Genomic DNA, 14363 nt, shown 5'->3' on the forward strand with positions numbered 1-14363 from the left:
AAGGCTGGAGTGGGTGAGCAGTGGTGAAGCAGGAGAGCGAGAAGACGAGGTCAGGGAGTGACGGGAGCACAGGGAGGGGGTCACGGGCACTCAGGCTGGTTGCTTAACTCTGCGGACTGGAGACGCCCCCAAGAGCAATAATGACAACCGTAATAGCATAATAGCAGTAGCGGGTATTGTGTGTCCAGCACTGTGTAAGCACTGGACCTGTTAACCCCTCTCTCCTCATGAAAGCACACAAAAAACCCAACATACAGAGAAAGAAGCAGGCCCAGAGAGGTTAAGTGGCTTGCCCAAGGTCACACAGCTGCAAAGTGGCTGAGCGGGGATTTGAGCCGGACAAGCCTGGCTTGCACCCACCGGGCCACGTGGTGTGGTCAGCAAAGAGCCACAGAGGGTTTGGGCGCATCAGATTTGCACGTGACAAAGGTCAGGGGCCACTGGACTAGCCAGGGGATCAGCAGCCACTATGGGACCAGGGAAGAGGCCCAAACAGAAGGCATGTGTGTATCGACTTTCATCAGCTCACCCTCCAGCCTTTTCCAGGAACTCCCACAGAGTGTTCTGGAAGGATTCTGCAGACCTGCCCGGAAGCCCAGGCGGGGAGTTCTCTACTCCAGAGTCTTCTTTTAAAGGTGGGGAAACCGAGGCATAGAAAGACATGAGAACCCAAAGCCATACTCTTAGACCTCAGGTCCGAATGCCATCTTCCTGTCCCTTGGCTCTTGCTGTGACCGTTACGAAACTCAGGGACGGCCACACCGGCCCCACAGGACAGCGGGCAGCGGCCGAGGCCGCGGGTCAGACGCACGGGGCCCTTCCATTCTTTTCTGCTCCTTCAGATGCAGACTCTCCTGGAAGCGGGAGGATCTCAGCCACGGGAGACAGCCACCGGGCCGCGTCCCCCCGCGGTCACTTCCTGTGTCCTCCCCCAAGAGGCCGGGGGGTGCACAGTCCGCAGGGGGACTTATGAAGACGCAAATCACCAGACAACCAGAAACAGCCACAGCAGCTCCATCCAGACAGAGCCGGCGCGGCCCGGGCCGCGGTTGAGGCTAAGGCCGCGTGCGGTCGTCTGCTTAGCACGAGGAGGCCAGTGCCCTGGCCGCGCCCGGCCCTCAGCCCTCGGACGCTGGGGCCCACCCCGGACCCAACTCACCAAGACGCCCCTGCAGGAACCCGCCTGCCGGACGGCTCTGGGTCAGGGAAGGGGTCCCAGGACGTGCTTTGCCGGGCGCCACTGCGGCCTGGGTGGGAGGCTCAGGGATGCCCAGGAGGCGGCAGGAGGGGCCAGCAGGCCGAGGGGCCCCCGCTGGGAAATGGGGGCGCACTGCTCGCTACCCCTCTCGGCGTCAACAGAAACGACAACTGGGGGACTCGGAGGACCAGAGAGGACCCACCATTGGGCCGGACTCAGCGTCCAGCACCCAGTAGAGGGATCCTGGCCGCTCCCTCCCCACGCGGCTGCTGCCTCCCGCCAGGCGCAGAGAGTCGGGAACGGGCAGGGGGCTGGGGGCAGAGAGAGGGCCTCCCCTGTTTCCACCTCCTCCTCTCCCATCCCGAGACGACCCCGCACCCCAGGGCTCCGGGCCGGGCGGTGACTACCCCTCCCCCGGCAGCCTCAGTCTCCCTGTCTGAAAAGCCACTCACTGGGGCCGGCCAGTGGCACAGTGGTTAAGTTCACTCACTCTGCTTTGGAGGCCCAGGGTTCGCAGGTTTGGATCCCGGGCACAGACCTAGCACGCTCACTAGCCACACTGTGGCCATGCTGACGAGGCATCTCACATATAAAACAGAGGAAGGATGGCACAGATGTTAGCTCAGGGTCACTCTTCCTCACCAAAAAAAGCAAAAATTTAAAGGCACTCACAAGATGGTTTTGTTGCCAGACATGCATACAAGGGGATACGATTCAGCCACAAAGGGCTGAAGCACCGACACCTGCTACAACACGGATGGACCTCGAAAACACCAAGCCAAGCACAAAAGCCAGACACAGGGGCCCACCCTGTAGGATCCCACATACATGACATGTCCAGGACGGGCCAATCCGCAGAGCCAGGGAGCAGGCGGCGGGTGCCAGGGGCTGGGGGGAGTGGGGAGCGAGTGTGCACGGGTGCGGGGTGCCCTTTGGGGTGACGAGACTGTTCTAGAACTAGACAGAGGTGGTGGTTGTGCAACATTGATTATCTACTAAAAACTAATGAATTATTCACTTTAAAATGGCTAATTTTACGTGACGTGAATTCCGCTCAATTCAAAGTAAATAAAAAGACTGCTGTGCTGAATGGACAGCATTCCGGATCAGCTTGCTGACTTTCCAAAAGCCGGGCCCCCCCTCAGCTGATGAGGGTCCCTGACCCCAGGCCTGGAGTTGTCAGACATTCAACAAACATTTATGGAACCCCAACGGTACGCACCGGGCCCTGGGCACAGAGCAGGGACCAGGACAAAGACCCTGCTGTCGCGGAGAGACACGGGCTGGGGGAGGCAGTCAGTGGAGAGTAACGACAGCTGCTGTGGGCAGCGGGGTCTCCGTGGCCAGGACACCGCAGCAGAAGCTGGACAAGGCAAGGGCGGTGCACGTGGATACTCCCCAGGGAACAGTGTCCCAGGCAGAGGGAACAGCCACGGCAGAGGCCTGAGGCAGGGCCGCACTCGGTGAGCTCCGGGAACGGGCCTGCTGGAAGGAACGGGCAGAGGAGAGTGCGACGGGGGGTTGCCGCATCACCGGCTCCCGATCGCGTGGGACCTCGCAGGCCACAAAGGGGTCTTTAAACCTGAAGTGAGATTAAAATAAAATTCACAACTGCATTAGTTTCCTGGGGCTCCTGAAAGAAACGTCTACAAACTGGGGGCCTAAGCGACAGCAGCTTACGCCCTCGCGGTTCTGGAGGCAGAAGCCATGCGTGCAGGTGTGGCAGGGCTGCGCTCCCTCGCAGTCGGGGCATCCTGCCTCCTCCGGCCGCCAGGGCCCAGGCGTCCTTGGCTGGTGGCCGCCTCGCTCCCGTCTCTGTCTCAGTCTCCACGCAGCCGTCCCCGCTGAGTGTCTTCTCTTATGAGGACTTCCGCTGCCGGATTCAGGGCCACCCTAGCCTAGGATGACCTCATCCCGAGACCCTTAACAAGGACGCTTTGTCCAAACAAGTCCCACTCACAGCTTCCCGGTGGACCGATCTCTTGGGGGCCACAACTCGGCCCACCACCGCCACCAGGACTCGAGATTCGGCAGCACGAAACGCCCAGCACCAAGCTTGAGTCCAGGGGACCAGGCTGGAAGCTGTGGGGACGGGCGCCAGAGCACCTCCAGGAGCCCCCCGGGGACCCCGCAGCCAGCCAGCCAAGAACAGACCCCTCCTGAGAGCGGCATGGGGGGGCCAACCCGGGAGGCCTGCCGGGAAGAGGTCTCCCTGACAGGGGACAAAACAGGCCACAACCTTTGCCCCAGACGAGGCGTCCTGAGACCACAGTGCGCCCCACGTCCCCCGTCCCTTCACCCAGGCGCAGGCCTCCCCCCGACAGAAGCGCCACAGTTAACCCTCGACCACACTGGCCAAAGGCAGCGCCTGTCCCCGGGGCTGCTGCTCTGCGGGCTGGGCTTATCGTCAAAAGGGGCCGCCCCAGCGCACAGCAGCAGGGAGCCGGGGCAGGCAGGGCCGAGCGCCCCCTCCAGACTCAGGGCCAAGGGCACAGAGCAACCGGCAGGCAGGTCCGGGGCAGGGGGCGGGCGGCAGAGGGAGGAAGGGGAATCCAGGACGCTCCTGGCACCGGGACCCAACCGGGAAGGACAAATCAGACCAGCCCAGGGCTGCCCATGCACCTAATGTGCCAGGCAGGGGGCGAACAGGCTTCACGTGTGCCCCTTACGGAAGAACCCTACAGTGTAGTGCTACCCCCATTGTACAGACGGGGAAACCGAGGCACAGAGTGGTGAAGTGACTTGCCCAAGGGCATGCAGCTAGGAAGTGCCCAGGGACTGTGGCGCCCGAAGCTGTGTCACTAGCCACTAGGCATTACTGCCACTCAGAGCACTTCAGCCTCCACTGGAGACACAATATTGTTCTCAGGGAACTGCTGCAGCCTCGGGCCCCGACTTTCAGAAATGACATCTCCAGAGGCGTTAAACGTGACTTCCCAAGGCTTGGGACCTTCTGGAACATTCCATGGGACCTTGTGCCCAGATCACAGAGGGCAACATACTTTGAGATAAAAGTCACAGCTAAGAACAGAGGCCACAAAACGATGACAGACAGCTGCGGAAACATGGAAGCTCTTTCTGGCATGCCGTGTTTTTCAAAAATCAGGACACTGCTTACAAAACCCACACTTCCAGCTTCTCTTGGAAAAACAATTAGAATATCCCGCGTGCCCGTGAGCCACAACCCCCGCCCATCCCTTTTGCCTCATTCCCCTCCCTGACTGTGTCTGAGCTTGGGACCCCTTTTCCCCACCTCCCTGCTGTGGAAATAGCTGAACAAGTGTTGGAAGCCTCGCTTAGCCAGGAAATGGACGACGGGGGGAGTGTCGCTCTGGCAGCTTCAGGTGGCTCTCCTCCTCCTCGGCTGGCTGAGCCGGCGGCATGAATGTGCCCGAGAACAAGGCCCAGAGAAGGAAGCAGGGCCAAGACAGAGCCAGCTCCCCAAGGCGGGGTTTGAACCCCTGGATCCAGCCGTGCCTGAACTCACCCCATTCTGGACTCCCCCATTATGAGCACCCAGTAATTCCTCCTCATGGCCTGAACCAGCCCGAGTGTGTCCCGGCCACGACTCAGGAGTCCTAACTAACCACCCTCAGGTCTCAGTCTCCACAGACAACTGTCCGAGGAAGACTGTCCTGACCATAAATTCGACCCTATTAGGCTCCAGCAACGACCCGAACTCTGTCCCCACGACCCTCACCACCCTCAACAGCACTTGTTTAACTCATGCTCTCTCTGGAAACTAAACTCCTCAAAGGCAGGGACGACGTCCGACCTTTCCATCACTCTGATCTCAGTGGCCTACAAATATCCAGAACACTCCACGTGCCCAACAGACATAAATTAATCAACCAGCCAAAGCACAAAGGGAGAAGCAAAAGCCACTGCCCTCGATTTCTGCCTTTAACGTGAGTCGCCTCAGACCCAAAAACCCACTCCTGGCCCCGGCTCTTCTCCAGCCATGAAGGCCTCCTTGGCATTCCTGAGACACCAGGCCTCTGGGCCTTTGCACGTGCTGTTCCCCCTACCTAGAACGCTCATCCCTCTTCCTTCTACATCAGCCCCTCTCCTTGTCTAGGTCCCAGCTCAAACGCCAGCTCCTCAGAGACCCCCCCCCCTTGATTTCTCTGCCTAAAACGGGCCCTCCTGAAACCAGAGTTGCCCCCGGGTCCCGGCCCTGCGCTACTCCACAGCCAGCGCCCTCTGCCTTTTGGGTCCGTGTTTGTCTTCGCACAGCCCATCTCCCTGTCAGCGCGCGGGATCCACAAGCCAGGGCCTGGCATCCGTGTGCTGCGCATCCCCCGCCCTCTCCCCACGGCGGGGACACAGGCGGGCCGCAGGGAGGCAGGAAGCAGACCCCTCAAGTCCTGCCCAGTCCTGCCCAGCCCAGCGCAGCTGCCGCATGCCTGAGGGCCCTACGTGGCGCATGGGACCTGGCCCGCGGCCGCGCAGCCCCACCAAGAGCTCCAGTCTGGCTCCAGGCTCGGGGAGGGCTGCAGGTGGCGCCTGCACAGTCCCCACAATGAACAGCAGGTGCTCCACGGGGTCCAACCCCAGCTCTGCCAGCTGCCAGCTGTGTGACCCGGAGCAAGCCACTTAACCTCTCTGTGCCCCCAGCTTCCCCACGAATAAAACAGGGCCGATACTAACAGCACCTGCCTCACGGGGCTGTTCCGAGAACGTGAGTGAATGTACGTGATCCTCGCAGAACCAGCCTGGCACAAAGTCAATGCTCAGGAGTCAGGAGAAGCTACCGTTCACGTTCACAGTGCGGCTGGGCATGGCAAACTCACACGGCACGGAGGCCCGGAGGCGTCACCTGGGTCCTGTCCGAAGCGCTTGAGACACACTGATTCCTACCAGGAAGGTTTATTATGATTCAACATGCTTGCTCCACCTGTTCCAGGCAGCCCCCTGGATTGCTCCACCCCCAGCAGCTCCGTGGACGCACAATGCTCCATGGGAGTCTGTCCTCAACTCCCTCTCCGTCCCGGGCCACAGTCGGGGTGGGGGGGAGCCCGCTCCCCGAGCCTGAAGTCGGTCCCCCCGGGAAAGCAGGCCCCACCCACCTGTGTCGCAGCCCCGCCAGCATCCCAGCACCAAGGCCCCGCAGGGCTGGGGGGGGGCCGAAAGTGACGGGGCTTCCCTCCCCGCAGTCTGCAGAGGGGCTGTTCCTGGCGGAGGCCCGGGCACCCAGGGGCTCAGCCCCACGGCCCTGCACGGGGCCGCACGGCCGAGACACAGGCATCAACTCCGGGTGCGGGTCTGGGGTCCGCATGGGTGCCGTGGGAGAACAGCACTGCCCCCCGCCTCCCCGAGATGAGGTGGCCCAGCTGGTCTCCTCTCCCCACTGGACAGACGGACAGCAGGCCCCCCAGCCAGGCCACTGGGGTCACCACATGGCAGGGACCCACGAAGCCAGCCTTTGGCACCCACAACCCCTCACTTCTCACACAGGAGAGCCGCCGCCCCTCCAAGCCAGGGACTCGAGGTGGCCTGTCCCCAAACTGGGTAGAAAGAGCAGGTTAGAAGGCCAGCGCCACCACCCACCAGCTGTGTGACCTCGTTTCAGCCCCCGCACCTCCCTGAGCCTCAGTTTCCTCATCTGGAAAATGGGTCCAACAATCATTATTGCAAGACAAGGAGGGACCAGAGCCAGCAAATCAAAGGCGCAAAAAGAGGAAGAGCAGGGCTGGCCCGGTTGCACAGTGGTTAAGTCCGGCACGTTCTGCTTCGGGGGCCTGGGGTTTGCTGGTTCGGATCCTGTGCACGGACCTATGCACCGTTCGTCAGCCATGCTGTGGCGGCGTCCACACACAAAGTAGAGGAAAATGAGCACAGGTGTTAGCTCAGCAACAATCTTCCTCAGCAAAGAAAAAAAAGAGAGAGACAGACACACAGAGCAGATCTAGGAAGAAGCCATTTTGCTTTCAGCCAACGGGCTCCCTTGTCATGAGAAGAAATGAGATCGTTTTTCATGGTTCGGAATGGCGCAGTCTGGGTTTACGGCAATCATGGAAGCGATGACGTGATCTTTTCAGCATTGTAGTCTCTGGAGGCCTGGAGCCACCCTCAACGAGCCTCTCCCTCAAAAGGCCAGGCTAGGGAGTCATCAATAAACGGGTAAAGTCTTAACACAGCACGCGGCACAGAGACGGCACCGAGAGAGGACCCACGGGACAACCAGGAGCCAGGGGCAGGAAAACGGGAAGGATGCAGGCTCTGGGGCAGACGGCCTGGATGCGAATCTCAGTGGCTGTGTGATCTCAGGCAGACCACTTAACCTCTCTGTTCCTCAGCTTCCTGATCTGGAAAGTGGGGATGATCATAATCCCTCCTTCAGGGCGGTTTTGGAAGACCAAGTGAATTCTAACGTGTAAAGTGCAACACAATTGCTACCGTAAACCCTGGGATGACATCTGCAGCAATTTCAAAACACGCAGGTTTATAAACCCAACTGCAGGATGACGGCAGGTCTGCCTGGACCTGAGGATCCCCACCTCTACCCCGGCCGGCTGGGAGCCCCCAAGGGCAGCGCCGTGCCCCTCCCTCCGGCCGGGGGCAGGGGCGACGATCAGACGGAGGAGACACATGTCGGAGCCGAAGACGAGAACAAGAACAATTATCGGGCAGCATCCATCCACAATCACGACCCTGATGCAATTAGGCCCCTCGCTAACTTCATTACTTATTTATTTACGGGATTGCTTATTTAATTTTCGGGCCTCCTTCCCCGAAAAGTCATCTTCACTGACACCCCTCGGGCGCAGAGGAGGAGCAGAGGTTCCTCTTCTGCCCCCACCCCAGCCCCGAGCTCCAGCCTCGCCCCAAAACCGGCCCCCAGGAGGCCTGCGTGACGCTGCACAGACCGACACTCACTCAGCAGCGCTCGGCGCCCACGGACAGAGTGGGGCCTGGACGGCAGGAACCGCCCCCACCCTCGCCTCTCCAGCGGGGGGACCCTCGGGAAAAAGGCCACCAATTGCCCTCGGGACCAGCAAACCCATCAGGGCAACAATGGGGCGGGACTTCCCAGCCTGGAGGAGGAGAAAGCACTCACCTCTCACCAGAGGACCCTTGAAAAGTCCCCTGGTCTCTCGGAGCCCCGGTTTCCTCACCTGCAGCACGGGAGTGTTGACACTGCCACCCACAGCTGCCTAACCCTAAAACCCGGCTGCCCGGCCCGTGGTCTCAGCCAGCGCAACGAGGCACGAGAAAGCAGCATGGGGCACAGAGGCCTCTGGTTCGACCGACCCTAGCCCCAAACCACTAACAACCTAAATGTCTGTCAAACGCGAACGGCGAAACAGACTGCAATACGCTCACACCGTGGAGTATTACTCAGCAATGAAAAGGGATGAGCTACGGATACAGGAACAACACGGGCAAATCTCAAAACCTTTATGTGGGTGAAAGAAGCCAGACACGCAAAGTACATCCTGTGGGACTGTTTTATTATGAAACTTCAGAAGATTCCAGAACTTCCAAGACAGATGGCAGACAGCAGGTGCTTCTGGTGGGGGAATGGGGTTCTTTTGCGGGTGATGGACACACTCTGTATCTTGATTGTGGTGGTGGTTCTATGAATATTCACACTGGTCAACGCATCTGATCACAGGTTCATTACATCTCAGTGAGGCTGGATTTTTTAACCATAACAAAAATATACACCTGCATCTTAGCACCACCAACTCCAACCCCGGGCCCAGGGCCTATCTCCCCACTTCCAGCTCAGCTCTGCTGGCTCCTAACTGAGCCCCTGATTGACGAGCGCTGGACAAGGCAGGTCAGGGTTGACTGCCAGATGTGTTCCTTCTGCGCTGGGTCATTTCGAGCAAATCGTGTGCCTCTCTGCCCGTCAGGCTCCCCGTCAACAAAAGCAGGGTTATAAATAGCACGCTCCTGGGAGAGTCATTACAGAGTAAAATGAACCAGGGTGAAGGCACCAGCTGCAGGCCCTCGGCATACAGCAGGGGCCTCATTATTGTTGCTGCAAAGTGACAAACAGGCAGGCAGCAGGCCCAGAGTGGACAGGACTGGCCAGCATTCTTGTCCCCCAACACCCACAAGCACCGGCCAGACGAGACTCCAGGTCTGGGGCACCGAAGGCCCCCCGCTGCCAGAGCTCTGTCTGGGGCCCCTCCCTGGTGCCTGCTGTCCAGGGCAGGACAAGGCCCCCCCCCCCCGGGAGGGTGGAGCCAGAAGGCTGAGGGCTCTGGGGGAGGGGCTGGCCCTGAGGGTGGCACAGGACCCCTGAGAGGTCTTTTCGGACAGGAGCTGGCCGGCGGAAGGGGTGTCCTGGTGAGAAGCACGGCTTGGCCATCTGGCCGTCACGTATACCCTCGCTGGGTAGGACAACGGTCACCCCAGAGCCCACTCATTTATGAAGGAAAAAAGATGACAACAATGAAAGGACGGCAGGGAGAGTCTGCGGGGACCGGGTGTCGGTTCTCTGCCAGCTCACCTGCAGCCAAGGACGTCCCCCTACCCTGGGAGTGATGGAGCCAGCGCGCCCGGGAGCTGGCGGGAGGGGCGTCCCCCGGGCCCGATTAGAGGGCCAGCCGCAGGCAGACACGCTCGCCTGTCAGCCTCGTCCTCCCAGCCTGCCATCAGAGGCCCCATTAATTGCTGTCATTTGAGGGTGGCCTGTGGGGAGAAGGAGGGGGGCTGTGGGAAGGGGAGGAGGAGGGGGAGAGGGAGGGAGGGAGGGAAGGGGGAGGGCGAGGAGGAGCAGGAGGGAAAGCGGGGCCAGGGCTGAGCATCCCAAACTGGAAGGACGGCGAACCCATGCACTCCCCCTGGATAGAGGGACCAGGACTCGCCCAGCCAGGGACAAAGCCGGGGCACCCGCTGCCCAGGTGGGGCCAGGTCCAGAGGGGCCGGATTGTGCCGGACTGGGCCAGCGGGCGTGCTCCCACACCCACACCTGCTCACCTGTCTGCCTGCGGCTGGCGCTGACCCTCCACCCGGGGGGTCCAGAAGGCCCGGCCGCCCCAGCCCCCTGCAGCCCAGCCCCCACCACATCCGACCCCTCACTGGAGATCTCCCCTCCACCGGGCACCATGCTGGGCGGGGTTCAAGGCACGGTGAACCCTGCACTCCCCCTGTGCCCGAGGCTCACACAGCCCCCCCCACCCAGGATGCCGGAAGCCCCCCGACCCCCACATCCAGATCCAACCTACACCCGACTTCGGGGCCAACCCAAACACAGCCGCCGCCTCCGAGGACCTACACCAGCACGGCGGACTCGGGAGCTGGGCATCGTGGGTTCAAATCCTCCCTCGGTCCCTGGCACCCTGGGGACACCACAGCTCCTCCCTGTGCCTCAGTTTCCTCACCGGGAGAATGGGCACAACGACAGCACCTGTCCAGCGGGGTCATGCTGAGGATAACGAGATGGTTCCAGAGCTGGGGACGGGCTCGGACGCGATGCCAGCACTGGCGGGCTTGCGCTGCTCTGTCACCATCCCCACGCTGTCCACGCTGACCCTCACATGCGGCCCCTCTACCTCTGACGGGATCCTTTCTCAGAAACGCCTGCCCCCCCCACCCGCCTCCAGCCCCAGCAGGCCGCCCCAGGGTCTCAGAAAGGCTCCCAGCTGCCAAGCAAGAGCCCCGGGGCCCGGGGTCCATGTGGGGCCTCTGTCTCTGGGGAGGGAACTCAGAGCATCCCCCCGCTGTCCTGCCCTCCCCAGACAGGCCTTGTCTCTGGGCCGAGGAGCCACTTGGGTCCTGCCAGGGCTCCTGGCAGCATCAGGCCCCCTCGCAGGGGAGGCCCCGCCCCTGCCCGTCTGCCTCCCGCAGCTGCCCCCCCCCCCCCCGGCCCCCCAGAGGAGGGAGCTAAGTGCTTGCAGACAAAAAGCCCTTTTATCGTCCTCGGGAGGCCGGGCCTGACAGCAGATAACTCAGCCTGGAGGAAGGCTCCCATTAGGCTGGCGATGGGATTGATGAGGCCGAGAGCAGGGCGGGAGGAGGAAGGAAGAACACCCAGGCCAGGCCCGCTTCCCTCCAACTCCGAAGGCACCAAGGACACCAGGCGGAAAACCCGGCTGGGTGGATCGCCGCATGGTGGACCGTCACCAGTGTGGCCCACGCCTCCCCTCCTCCAGGATGGAACCAGCCACTGTGGGGCCGCCGCCCGGCTCAGGAAGCAGACAGTCCTGCCTCCTGGGGGCCCCAGAGGCTCAGGAGCAAAGGAGCGAGGCCGGCCCCAAGGAAACCCCACCCATGGGCGCAGACCTCTGCAGACCAAGAGCCCACCCCACACCTTCAGGGCTCTGCACGGGCTGTTCCCTCCCTGGGGACCCCTTCCTGCACAGACCTGCACACTCCCTCCCCTCCTGCGGGTCTTTGCTGGTGGAGGCCCACCTGCCCCTCATTTGAAACTGCCACCCCCAGCCCCTCCTCACTCCCCAAGCCCCTCTCCGCCAGTTCTTCGCCCCAGCACTTCCTGCTGAAGGACACGCTACATATCCGACTTGTCCACTGTCTGTCCAGCCAAGAAGGATGTTTGTCTGTCTACACACAGCTCTCTCCAGCACCCAGAACAGTGCCCTCGACAACCCTCATAAGTGACAGACAAGAAAACCGAGGCACAGAGGCATCTCAGCACCTGGGATTTGCACCCAGGTCTACGCGCGGCCCGTTCACTGCAGAACTGCCCGGGAGCCCAGGATCCAAGGGCTGGGGGTCAAGGACAAGGACGGAAACACGCCTCCCACCTCTCAGCGCTGTCGGCTCAGGGAGGCCCGTTCCCATCTCTCAGCCTCAGTTTACCCCTCTGCAGAATGGGGTCATGCACGTGACCCCCTCCCCCCTTGCTGTCCCTCCCAGGACACTGCCCCAGTTCCTGTCTGCACCCAGTGTGGCCTCGATGGGGGGAGAACAGTGAGAGGCGCTTGGCAGCCCAGGGACCCGGGACGTGCCAGATCTCAACCCTGTGGTGGAAGCCTGAGGTCAGGCTCTGCTGGCGACCCCTCGGCCCCCCCCTCAGTCCCGCCTCGGGGGCCAGGCCCGACTGACACCCCTGCACCCTCAGAAGAGCAGCTCAGTCAGCGACAGGTCAAGAGAGATGCTGGGGCACTGACAAGCGCTCGCCACCTGCTAGGTGCCAAGGGCTCGCGATGGCCAGCGGCCCACGCCCCGTGTCTCCAGCCTCGGCGGGCCGACGGTGCCCAGTGTCACAGAGCCCAGAAGGAGCCCAGCTGTCGCATGGGGGAGGCCAGCGCCCACACCCATGACCACCCCTTCCTCCACTGGCACGGACAGGGCTGGGCGCTCACCCGTGTCCCGGCGCCCCCAACACAGCCCCTCCGGGAGGCGTCCTCCGCAGCTCCCCCAAATCACCAGACTCTTGGGGAGCGGAGTGGAGTTCCCCCGTCATGCCCACCGGGGTCTCCGGGGACCTGACCGCCTTCCCCAGGCCTGGGTCAGCAGCCTGTCCTCCCCCCACTGGGCCCCACGGCCCGGGGGACGGGTACCAGACCCAGGGAGAGGGGGCCGCAAGTTCAGCTCCCTCCTCTGAAAGGTCTTCCGGCTGCTTAAGAAACCTACAAAACACCTGAAACTTAGCAACAATCCCCGCCAACGCTACGGGGGATTCGATTCTGTCCCCATTTTACAGATGGGGAAACTGAGGCACCGGGAAGCTAAGGGCCTTGCCCGAGGTCACACAGATAATACATGGCAGAGGGAGCTCTGCCCTCAGGCAGCAGGCTCTGGAGTCCCTGCTCGGGAGCCCTGTGCCCCGCCTCTCAGTTAAGGAACAACATCAAACACAGAACGCCATGCGCCACCAGGCTAGCAGCCAGATCCCACCTCCAGGCCTTTGCCCACCGCACCACCCACACCGGGACTGCCCTCCCTCTCCCCGGACACCAGCCCTACCCGTGCCCCGAGCCCAGTCTCCAGTCCCCCTGGTGTAGGTACAATCTGGGGAGACCCCCGGCTTGGGAGCGATCCGGGGAGACACCCCGCGTAGAAGCAATCTGGGGAGACGCCCGGCCGTCAGGGGTTCTGGGGGAGGGGGCAGTGGGCCCAAACAAGCCGCCATCCGCTCGGCTATGAAGTGAGCGCGTTGGAGAGGAATTTGCCAGCTTTCCTGGGAGAGTCAACAAAGGGTTCGAGTCCCAGCTCTTTGCTTCAGCTGAGATTGGGGACAGGTGACCCATCCAAGCCTCAGTTTCCCCGTTTATAAAATGAGGATCACAGCCCGTTCTGAAGCGCCGCTGTGACACCCATACAGCGGCGTGACCCGTGAAGGGCACTCACTGTGACTCTCCACGCCAAGAGCACCCCTGTGCCGGCGCTGGTCCACGTTGGCCCGTTCAAGGGTCACAGCCGCCCTACGTGGGACACTGGTGTTGTCCCCAGCTTACAGGGGGCAAGTCGAGGCACAGGGAGATAAAGTCATGGCCTGGGCGCCCAGCGGGAAAGAGGCAGTGCACGGTGACCTCGTGGCACACAGGTGTCTGGCGAGGGCCTCCTCCAACACTGGCCACGCCACCCCGGGGACCCCTCCTCAGACACTGCCCGCCCCGCGTCTGCAGCCCGCCTTCAGAGCACTGAAGCCATGTGCCCGTGAACCCCGAGACGGAGAAAACCCACGTCCCACAGCCACAGTCAGGGGCCGCCCTTCCCTGGGGATCTGCTGAACATCACTGCGCTCGGCCAGAAGCAGCCCATCCCCGGGGGACCCCACAACCTCCCCCAGCCGCTCCCAACTCTGGGGTGCCGGCCACGCCGAGCCCCCCACCACATCCACAAGCAACTCCCGACTCCCTGCCCATGAGAAGGAAGGTCCCGGCCACACAAATCCCCCAGACAGAGAGAGGGGACAGACACAAACCTACCAGAAATGGCCTCCAGGGACGCCGTGTCCTCAGAGACTCCGGGGGACCTGCAGGAGAAAACACCATCTTGTTAGCAAAGATCCAGCCTCTCAGTGTGTCAACCTCGGGCAGAGGCTGCCGTGCCCGCCAGGCTGGTGCAGGGGACACAGCAGGCCACGTGTTCCCCACGACAACCCTGTGAGGCACGGACTGCTACCCCATCTGACAGAGGGGAAACTGAGGCTCAGAGAGTCAGTCTCAGGCCCTCCGTCCCACAGCCAGGAAGTCACAGACTGTGTGGCTACAGAGGCAGCTCGCACACCTGAAAGGTCACC

At 62.0% G+C, this 14363-nt stretch overlaps 1 protein-coding gene across 39 annotated transcripts in view; it reads right to left on the reverse strand.

Moving 5' to 3' along the window:
• Positions 1-14363, reverse strand: part of NCOR2 (nuclear receptor corepressor 2) — a 205793-nt gene that overhangs the window by 164128 nt on the left and 27302 nt on the right. For 38 of the 39 annotated variants that reach the window (XM_070275480.1, XM_070275487.1, XM_070275485.1 and 35 more), the window contains one exon: positions 14050-14096. The exons of the other annotated variant lie outside the window; for it this stretch is intronic. The gene's annotated coding sequence lies outside the window, so the exon portion shown is untranslated. The remainder of the gene's footprint in view (positions 1-14049; positions 14097-14363) is intronic. 39 annotated transcript variants of the gene reach the window in all.

Source organism: Equus caballus, chromosome 8, assembly GCF_041296265.1.
Source record: "Equus caballus isolate H_3958 breed thoroughbred chromosome 8, TB-T2T, whole genome shotgun sequence".
Classification (NCBI taxonomy): domain Eukaryota; kingdom Metazoa; phylum Chordata; class Mammalia; order Perissodactyla; family Equidae; genus Equus; species Equus caballus.